The sequence below is a fragment of the Pseudophryne corroboree genome, chromosome 8, assembly GCF_028390025.1.
Source record: "Pseudophryne corroboree isolate aPseCor3 chromosome 8, aPseCor3.hap2, whole genome shotgun sequence".
NCBI lineage: Eukaryota > Metazoa > Chordata > Amphibia > Anura > Myobatrachidae > Pseudophryne > Pseudophryne corroboree.
In genome coordinates, this window is record NC_086451.1 from 361262813 (window position 1) to 361274009 (window position 11197).

Sequence of the window (11197 nt, forward strand, 5' to 3'; positions counted from 1 at the left end):
TAACAGTTGGACAGAGGTTCTTTTCATTAAATTCTGTGCCCTTCCTTCTCCAAACGTACCTTTGCTCATTCCGGACAAAAAGTTCTATTTTAACCTCATCGGTCCACAGAACTTTATTCCAAAATGCATCAGGCTTGTCTATATGTTCATTTGCAAACTTCAAACGCTTATTTTTGTGGTGAGGACGTAGAAGAGGTTTTCTTCTGATGACTCTTCGATGAAGACCATATTTGTATAAGTATCTCTTTATAGTGGAATAGTGTACCACAACTCCAGTGTCTGCCAGATCTTCCTGGAGGGATCGTGCAGTCAAACGTGGATTTTGACTTGCTTTTCTCACAATACTGCGAGCTGTTCTGTCTGATATTTTTCTTGGTCTTCCAGATCTTGCTTTAACTTCCACTGTTCTTGATGACTGCCATTTCTTAATTACATTCCGAACAGGGGATATGGGCATCTGATAACGCTTTGCTATCTTCTTAATGCCTTCTCCCGCTTTGTGAGCATCAACTATTCTCAGTTTCAGTGTTCTACACAACTGCTTAGAGGAACCCATGGTGCTGATTGTTGAAGCAAGGTCAGATGAGTCTGGGCTTTTAAAACCTTTGAGATTGACATCACCTGGTCTTTCCAGACGATGATTGAGAACAATCCATGACACTGCCAGGTCTCAGCTGTCCAAAGGGGGCAGTACAAGGTAGTAACTCTGCAGGGTGCCCAAACTTTTGCAGACGCCATTTTTTTGTTTTCTGTTCTTTTGATAGTGTAAATGATGGAAATAAAATCAAACTTTTTTTGACATGTTATAAGAATGTCTAATCTGTAATTTGATGCCTTTTGGAGATTTTTCCATCTTTCCTTGGCTTCTTTTTGTACATTAAAATTAATTTTTGCCTGGGGTGCCCAAACTTTCGATCCCCATTGTGTATATATATATATATGCACACACATGTAAGGAACATCCCCTTCCTATATACACTATATTTAGTCCTCTGGGGCCCCCCTTGTCTAAAGTACCCCGGGCCCCCTGAAGCCTTAATCCGGCCTTGGGCACTGTTACACCACAAGGAATGCGCTTGGAGCTTCCGCTACACATAGTCACCCCCAATTATTTTTTTCTAAAACCATTGTATCGCTGTGTGCAAGTGGCAGGTTGCAAAGTTAATACCTCCTAACATTCCCAGCAGCCAGGACAGTCCCTGCAATCAGGATTATTTATCCCACTTGAATGCACACATTTGGGAGATACTGTATATCATTGGAACATACTTGCCTACTTTTGAAAAAGCCTTTCAGGGAGATTATGAAAGTAACACCTATAAGCACGGGAGCGTACTACTACCTCAGAGAAGCGTGTCATGGAAATAACTTACATCCAAATGTAAATGAGCCCCAAAGTTAGTAAGATTTATTATTGAAGAAATGACACTGATATTTTGCAGGATTTGTTTGTGTACTGTATTCTACAAGTGGTTCCATATACTGTAAGTGGCCACGAGAAACCTTATTTCAAATGTATGTAGCCATAGGGATCATTGTGCCATATAACCAATGCAGGGAAATGGCACTGATGAGCTCATTTGAATGTATATATCTCTGATTTATTTCCCCTCCCCAAGAATGTAATAGCTACATAATGGGGGTCAGGTGCAATCAGGGAGATTGCTGGACTATTCAGGGAGTGAGGAAGATTGCTGCTATTTCAGGGAGTCTCCTGCAGAATGAGGGAGGGTAGGCAACTATGCATTGGACTAGCATGTAAAGGGTTATTTAGTGGAAACCAGGTGACATTTCCACATTACTTATAATTTATGACTTTTGCCTGTTTCTTAAAAGCTGCAAAGAGTGAAAGATCCGTTAATAATGTATGACCAGAACGGCAGCTTTCAGTGTTTCATTGTCCATTAAGTCAGCCTTCCTGGTATCAGTATGATCTACTTATGTTATTGTGGTCTGTGTCTCTGGGGGAGAGGAGGTATGGCCTTTTGCTATAAGCAAAGTATTATGGATGCTTTTAACTAATTAGCAGTACAAGGGGTAGACAGCTGCCATTATCTCATTCTAATAGGCAAGGGTTCACAGCTTCACCTTTATGGGGTACTGGAGAGAATTTGCCCTAGCCATTGTCACCAGTGCTCACACAGGGGATGTTCTTATAATGTGACACACAAGGACGACATTACATCATTATTCTATTGTAGCATTGCTAGGTCACTGTTTTCCGGGGCACGTATCTTATCAATGGTCCCTATTACATTTACAGAAACATTCAGAGGTCTATTTATCACCATCCGCATCTGATGATGCAGATGACAGGTGATAAACTCGACCAGACTCGCCCTGCGATAATTGAGTACATCGCATTGATGTTTCAATTATCACATGCAGAGACAGAGCTTGCGGGCAAACTCTGTCCCTGCGATGCCTGTCCGCAACATCAACGGGGTATTTTTAGTAAAAAATACCCTGATGTCCTGCTGCGCACGCGCTGCCACCAGTCACTACCGCTGCTGGGTTCCCCCCATCGGTATTACGGTACTACCCCTGCGCCGCAAACCCCCCTCCCCCAGAATTTATACTTACCAGTCCAGGAGCCGCTGTCCGCTGCTTCAGGAGGCTGCCGTATCCTTCTTCTGTGCTGTGACCCGCGGTGCTGAAGTACGCTGCCACTTTGAAGCATCACTTTACTGCACCGGGGTCACAGCATATGAGGGACCCGACGCATGGCAGCGGACACCGGCTCCTAGGACTGGTATGTTTATATTTTTTACACTGTGATCAGCTTGGACACACATAGCTGATCACTGGAGCCAGGTTCCCGCACAGCTTTCTCTGCCAGGGACAGAGAAAGCTGGGCAAAGGCGGCATATCGCAGTGCTGCCCTGCGAAATTATCACAGGGCTCAGTGCTGTTCTTTTATACATTTTTTCTTTTGTGAATTCGGCCACATTGCATTTCCCATTTTAAGTATGGGAAAAGCGATGTGGCTTACTAAAAAAAATTACAATGACAGGGTTTGGAGTAGTTTTTCATAAAAACTGACCCAAATGCCCTTTAATACATTTGAGTGATACTTAAATAATGTCAAAAGGGTGTGAAAACCCTTTTTCACATTATTTTAGTAAAAATAATGTTAATAAATGGGCCCCTTAGGCACAGAATAAGTGCAGCCTATTTAATTTTGTTCAAATGGATTTATTTGTCAGCTGCGCTAATCTGATGCCGTGTTTGTGAGGTGCTCCTGTGCAAGCGGACATAGGCCCTCATTCCGAGTTGTTCGCTCGTTAGTGGTTTTCGCAATGGAGCGATTTGTCGCAAACTGCGCATGTGCAAAGTAAATTTGCCAAAAAGTTAGGTATTTTACTCACGGCTTAACAAAGAAATTTCTTCGTTCTGGTGATCGGAGTGTGATTGACAGGAAGTGGGTGTTTCTGGGCGGAAACTGGCCGTTTTATGGGTGTGTGCGGAAAAACGCTGCTGTTTCTGGGAAAAATGCGGGAGTGGCTGGAGAAACGGGGGAGTGTCTGGGCGAACGCTGGGTGTGTTTGTGACGTCAAACCAGGAACGAAACTGACTGAACTGATCGCAGTGGCAGAGTAAGTCCCGAGCTACTCAGAAACTGCTAAGAAATTTCTATTAGCAATTATGCAAATCTTTCGTTCGCAATTCTGCAAAGCTAAGATTCACTCCCAGTAGGCGGCGGCTTAGCGTGTGCAAAGCTGCTAAAAGCAGCTAGCGAGCGAACAACTCGGAATGAGGGCCATAACACGGGAATACACATACATGAGAGAGAATGTCACATCCAAGTCCTGCTTGCTAGCACTTTACCACCTCTGTCCCTAATTAGAATAACACTTTCTTTTTTTACCTCTTGCTGCTTGTTTCAGACTTCTTTTATTCCTGAGCGTAAGGGTCTATGGGGAACATTTACTAAGCCGTCTATTCATTTATTGTGCTTGACATTAACTATACACTTTAAGCTAGCTTCTCAACTAAAATAAAGACACGGACACAACTGCGTTGGATTAAATGGTCATTGAATTTATTAACTGGAATGACCTCACTCGTAGTGGGTGGCCAGGAAGACGCTACCACTAACCAGCTCTAGTCACAGATCTTACAAAAAGGCGGCGACTAAACGCCCCAACTGTCATGGGTGCGACTGAAATGCCCCATCTATATATATCAGCATGACCTGTGTTGTGAAGGTCTCACCACCCCCTCCTATAGCAGAGTGAGGACGCTCCCCAAGGAAGTGCCCATCGCCCCCCCACAAGGGCAGGACACACTCGCCGTCCTTCAAAAGGGGTAGTGCCACACAACACCACTCATGCTACAAGTGACCGCTGGCCAGTAGCGCCTTCCCGCCACTGCCAGTTTCAGAGAAACGCAGCCCGCCAACCCAATACGAAATGAAATCCAACCAAACTAAACTAACCAAACAAGAACAAACTACCCGTCAAAACAACTCCCATCCGTAACTACAAAGATAAACTAATCCAGACAAGAAAACAGAGCCCTCAGAAAAACTCCAATCCCAAGATGGGAGAGATGCACACCATCCTTCCTAAAATAAATGGGACTCTGGAGCACCAATAGCGGATGCCTAACTGCCAAACCACCAGCCGCCAACACAAACTTCGACACAGAAAAGTTAATCCTCTTTCGAGCCCTGTCAAGGGCTGTGACGTTCCTGGATCCCCTCCAGACACACCTAGGAATAATGTCAGATCAAACCAAGCGTACACCAGGCCAAAGCAAGCTAAGTTCCCCCAAATCCGCCTGAATCCGAAGGATAAGATCTATACCTTTAAGGTGACCCACATCGTTACCACCCAGGTGCAGCAGCAACCATTGGGGACGCCCCCAACGCTGCTCCTGCTGAAACAACAGATCCAAAAGTCCAGACCATTTGAGACCTCTCACACCTAACCATCGCACTCTGCGACCACCCAACAATTCAGACGACCTATCAGCAAGGGGATGACGCTCGGCCCAAAACAACTACCCAAATCTGCTCGGTGGAATCAGTGGACACTGTAAAAGAAAATGTAACCTAGCTGTCAGACATTGCACATTAAAATGGGGAAGTAGAAAAGTTAGACCGAACCAAACAGCAACAGAAACAAACAAACCCAAGTGAAGGAAAAAACTTAAAAAAAACTCCCGTGGACCTGAAGTGTCAGCCAATTGTAATTAGACCGCCTCGGAGGAAAATTTTTAAAAATCCCTTCACACCTCCAATTGTGGAATGCTAACCATTCCAAAATTGGCAGGTAAACAACGTTTTTGGGTTAGCGCAGGTAGCGCAACATTAAACATTATCCAATCTAATATAAGACTTAAACGCAGCAGACTTCCATCGACCCATTTCTTGAATGGCTGACGGTGGAAGGCGGCGAGCCGCAGCCTTAGTTGCCGCACCAATGCGGAAGGAATGCGTCCCATATTCCGCGCTATTAAGCCCCAGGGCGGCCAAACAGCGCTTCAACACTTCGGCAAACTGAAACCGAGTAAGAGGCAATGCATCCCCATGCAGCAGCACTTTAGCCCCACATATAGGCCTTAAGGGCAAATAAATTTGCGCGAGCAGTACAGGGCATACTTCGTCATCCTCCGGAGCCTTCAAAGTCACCCAGCGTCCTCGACCCAGCTGGTCGGTCTTGGAACAAGGTAACCTACACATAACGAAACCTTCCTTGAGCACCAGGTCCCTGAAAAGCATGCCTGTATCAGTGGACCATTTATTAGCGGCCACCAGCTCGCCAACCCGAAAAGCCCCAAAAAATGCAAAGGAAAAGGCTGCACGGAAAAGGGATGCTTCAAATGCGGAATCAATCACCGCCGGCAGAATCGCCATGAGCTCGCGCAACAACTGCATGTCAATAGGTCTGCGCATATCTGGCTGAGAAGGACTTAACGTCGCCCAACCCCTGAGCGCCTTGGATAAAGTAAACGACCTGGTGGGGTCCGTCCTCTGCTGTAACCGAGCATGGAACAAAAATCCCCGCCAAAGCCGCGCACATGGACCTACCACTCTGGTAACACTCCCAAACAAAGGCCAACAAAACATCCTCCTCTGACTTACCCCCGGCCCCACACCTAAGCTGGTGCGCCTGCCACTCACGCCAAGCTGCAGCATATGGCCGACGGGTCGAAGGAGCCAAGGAGTTCAGCGCCAAGCCGGCTATGCCAGTTCTATAATCTGCCAGGCAGAAGTTGGACATGTCAAGCCTGGGGCCTCAGCCCCGGGGGCCAACATGCGAAACCTGGCAAAGTCGAAACGCAACAGCGCATCAGCTACGCCATTCTCGACCCCAGGCACGTGCTTCGCCGTGAAATTGATGTTAAAACGGAGACATTGTAACTAGAGATGAGCGGGTTCGGTTCCTCGGAATCCGAACCCGCCCGAACTTCAGCTTTTTTTACACGGATCCGAGCGACTCGGATCTTCCCGCCTTGCTCGGTTAACCCGAGCGCGCCCGAACGTCATCATGACGCTGTCGGATTCTCGCGAGGCTCGGATTCTATCGCGAGACTCGGATTCTATATAAGGAGCCGCGCGTCGCCGCCATTTTCACACGTGCATTGAGATTGATAGGGAGAGGACGTGGCTGGCGTCCTCTCCATTTAGATTATAAGAGAGAGAGATTTACTGGAGCTTAGGACTAGGAGGAGTACTGTAGAAGTGTAGAGAGTGCAGAGAGTTTACTAGTGAGTGACCACCAGACAGTGCAGTTTATTTAATATATCCGTTCTCTGCCTGAAAAAAGCGATACACACAGTGACTCAGTCACATACCATATCTGTGTGCACTGCTCAGGCTCAGCCCAGTGTGCTGCATCATCTATATATATTATATATCTGTCTGACTGCTCAGCTCACACAGCTTATAATTGTGGGGGAGACTGGGGAGCACTGCAGTGCCAGTTATAGGTTATAGCAGGAGCCAGGAGTACATAATATTATATAGTGAGTGACCACCAGACAGTGCAGTTTCTTTAATATATCCGTTCTCTGCCTGAAAAAAGCGATACACACAGTGACTCAGTCACATACCATATCTGTGTGCACTGCTCAGGCTCAGCCCAGTGTGCTGCATCATCTATATATATTATATATCTGTCTGACTGCTCAGCTCACACAGCTTATAATTGTGGGGGAGACTGGGGAGCACTGCAGTGCCAGTTATAGGTTATAGCAGGAGCCAGGAGTACATAATATTATATTAAAATTAAACAGTGCACACTTTTGCTGCAGGAGTGCCACTGCCAGTGTGACTGACCAGTGACCTGACCACACTGACCACCAGTATAGTTAGTAGTATACTTATATTGTGATTGCCTGAAAAAGTTAAACACTCGTCGTGTGACTTCACTTGTGTGTTATTGTTTTTTTTATTCTATAAAAATAAAACTCATTCTGCTGACAGACAGTGTCCAGCAGGTCCGTCATTATATAATATATAATATATACCTGTCCGGCTGCAGTAGTGATATATATATATTTTTTATATTATTTATCATCCAGTCGCAGCAGACACAGTACGGTAGTTCACGGCTGTGGCTACCTCTGTGTCTGCACTCGGCAGGCAGTCCGTCCATAATTGTATACCACCTAACCGTGGTTTTTTTTTCTTCTTTATACATACATACTACTACGACATCTCTTTATCAACCAGTCTATATTAGCAGCAGACACAGTACAGTACGGTAGTTCACGGCTGTGGCTACCTCTGTGTCTGCACTCGGCAGGCAGTCCGTCCATAATTGTATACCACCTAACCGTGGTTTTTTTTTCTTTCTTCTTTATACATACATAGTTACATAGACATCTCTTTATCAACCAGTCTATATTAGCAGCAGACACAGTACAGTACGGTAGTTCACGGCTGTGGCTACCTCTGTGTCTGCACTCGGCAGGCAGTCCGTCCATAATTGTATACCACCTAACCGTGGTTTTTTTTTCTTTCTTCTTTATACATACATAGTTACATAGACATCTCTTTATCAACCAGTCTATATTAGCAGCAGACACAGTACAGTACGGTAGTTCACGGCTGTGGCTACCTCTGTGTCTGCACTCGGCAGGCAGTCCGTCCATAATTGTATACCACCTAACCGTGGTTTTTTTTTCTTTCTTCTTTATACATACATAGTTACATAGACATCTCTTTATCAACCAGTCTATATTAGCAGCAGACACAGTACAGTACGGTAGTTCACGGCTGTGGCTACCTCTGTGTCTGCACTCGGCAGGCAGTCCGTCCATAATTGTATACCACCTAACCGTGGTTTTTTTTTTCTTTCTTCTTTATACATACATAGTTACATAGACATCTCTTTATCAACCAGTCTATATTAGCAGCAGACACAGTACAGTACGGTAGTTCACGGCTGTGGCTACCTCTGTGTCTGCACTCGGCAGGCAGTCCATCCATAATTGTATACCACCTAACCGTGGTTTTTTTTTCTTTCTTCTTTATACATACATACTACTACGACATCTCTTTATCAACCAGTCTATATTATTAGCAGCAGACACAGTACAGTACGGTAGTTCACGGCTGTGGCTACCTCTGTGTCTGCACTCGGCAGGCAGTCCGTCCATAATTGTATACCACCTAACCGTGGTTTTTTTTTCTTTCTTCTTTATACATACATAGTTACATAGACATCTCTTTATCAACCAGTCTATATTAGCAGCAGACACAGTACAGTACGGTAGTTCACGGCTGTGGCTACCTCTGTGTCTGCACTCGGCAGGCAGTCCATAATTGTATACTAGTATCCATCTCCATTGTTTACCTGAGGTGCCTTTTAGTTGTGCCTATTAAAATATGGAGAACAAAAATGTTGAGGTTCCAAAATTAGGGAAAGATCAAGATCCACTTCCACCTCGTGCTGAAGCTGCTGCCACTAGTCATGGCCGAGACGATGAAATGCCAGCAACGTCGTCTGCCAAGGCCGATGCCCAATGTCATAGTACAGAGCATGTCAAATCCAAAACACCAAATATCAGAAAAAAAAGGACTCCAAAACCTAAAATAAAATTGTCGGAGGAGAAGCGTAAACTTGCCAATATGCCATTTACGACACGGAGTGGCAAGGAACGGCTGAGGCCCTGGCCTATGTTCATGGCTAGTGGTTCAGCTTCACATGAGGATGGAAGCACTCAGCCTCTCGCTAGAAAAATGAAAAGACTCAAGCTGGCAAAAGCAGCACAGCAAAGAACTGTGCATTCTTCGAAATCCCAAATCCACAAGGAGAGTCCAATTGTGTCGGTTGCGATGCCTGACCTTCCCAACACTGGACGTGAAGAGCATGCGCCTTCCACCATTTGCACGCCCCCTGCAAGTGCTGGAAGGAGCACCCGCAGTCCAGTTCCTGATAGTCAGATTGAAGATGTCAGTGTTGAAGTACACCAGGATGAGGAGGATATGGGTGTTGCTGGCGCTGGGGAGGAAATTGACCAGGAGGATTCTGATGGTGAGGTGGTTTGTTTAAGTCAGGCACCCGGGGAGACACCTGTTGTCCGTGGGAGGAATATGGCCGTTGACATGCCAGGTGAAAATACCAAAAAAATCAGCTCTTCGGTGTGGAGGTATTTCACCAGAAATGCGGACAACAGGTGTCAAGCCGTGTGTTCCCTTTGTCAAGCTGTAATAAGTAGGGGTAAGGACGTTAACCACCTCGGAACATCCTCCCTTATACGTCACCTGCAGCGCATTCATAATAAGTCAGTGACAAGTTCAAAAACTTTGGGTGACAGCGGAAGCAGTCCACTGACCAGTAAATCCCTTCCTCTTGTAACCAAGCTCACGCAAACCACCCCACCAACTCCCTCGGTGTCAATTTCCTCCTTCCCCAGGAATGCCAATAGTCCTGCAGGCCATGTCACTGGCAATTCTGACGAGTCCTCTCCTGCCTGGGATTCCTCTGATGCATCCTTGCGTGTAACGCCTACTGCTGCTGGCGCTGCTGTTGTTGCCGCTGGGAGTCGATGGTCATCCCAGAGGGGAAGTCGTAAGCCCACTTGTACTACTTCCAGTAAGCAATTGACTGTTCAACAGTCCTTTGCGAGGAAGATGAAATATCACAGCAGTCATCCTACTGCAAAGCGGATAACTGAGGCCTTGGCATCCTGGGTGGTGAGAAACGTGGTTCCGGTATCCATCATTACTGCAGAGCCAACTAGAGACTTGTTGGAGGTACTGTGTCCCCGGTACCAAATACCATCTAGGTTCCATTTCTCTAGGCAGGCGATACCGAAAATGTACACAGACCTCAGAAAAAGAGTCACCAGTGTCCTAAAAAATGCAGCTGTACCCAATGTCCACTTAACCACGGACATGTGGACAAGTGGAGCAGGGCAGGGTCAGGACTATATGACTGTGACAGCCCACTGGGTAGATGTATGGACTCCCGCCGCAAGAACAGCAGCGGCGGCACCAGTAGCAGCATCTCGCAAACGCCAACTCTTTCCTAGGCAGGCTACGCTTTGTATCACCGGTTTCCAGAATACGCACACAGCTGAAAACCTCTTACGGCAACTGAGGAAGATCATCGCGGAATGGCTTACCCCAATTGGACTCTCCTGTGGATTTGTGGCATCGGACAACGCCAGCAATATTGTGTGTGCATTAAATATGGGCAAATTCCAGCACGTCCCATGTTTTGCACATACCTTGAATTTGGTGGTGCAGAATTTTTTTAAAAACGACAGGGGCGTGCAAGAGATGCTGTCGGTGGCCAGAAGAATTGCGGGACACTTTCGGCGTACAGGCACCACGTACAGAAGACTGGAGCACCACCAAAAACTACTGAACCTGCCCTGCCATCATCTGAAGCAAGAAGTGGTAACGAGGTGGAATTCAACCCTCTATATGCTTCAGAGGTTGGAGGAGCAGCAAAAGGCCATTCAAGCCTATACAATTGAGCACGATATAGTAGGTGGAATGCACCTGTCTCAAGCGCAGTGGAGAATGATTTCAACGTTGTGCAAGGTTCTGATGCCCTTTGAACTTGCCACACGTGAAGTCAGTTCAGACACTGCCAGCCTGAGTCAGGTCATTCCCCTCATCAGGCTTTTGCAGAAGAAGCTGGAGACATTGAAGGAGGAGCTAACACGGAGCGATTCCGCTAGGCATGTGGGACTTGTGGATGGAGCCCTTAATTCGCTTAACAAGGATTCACGG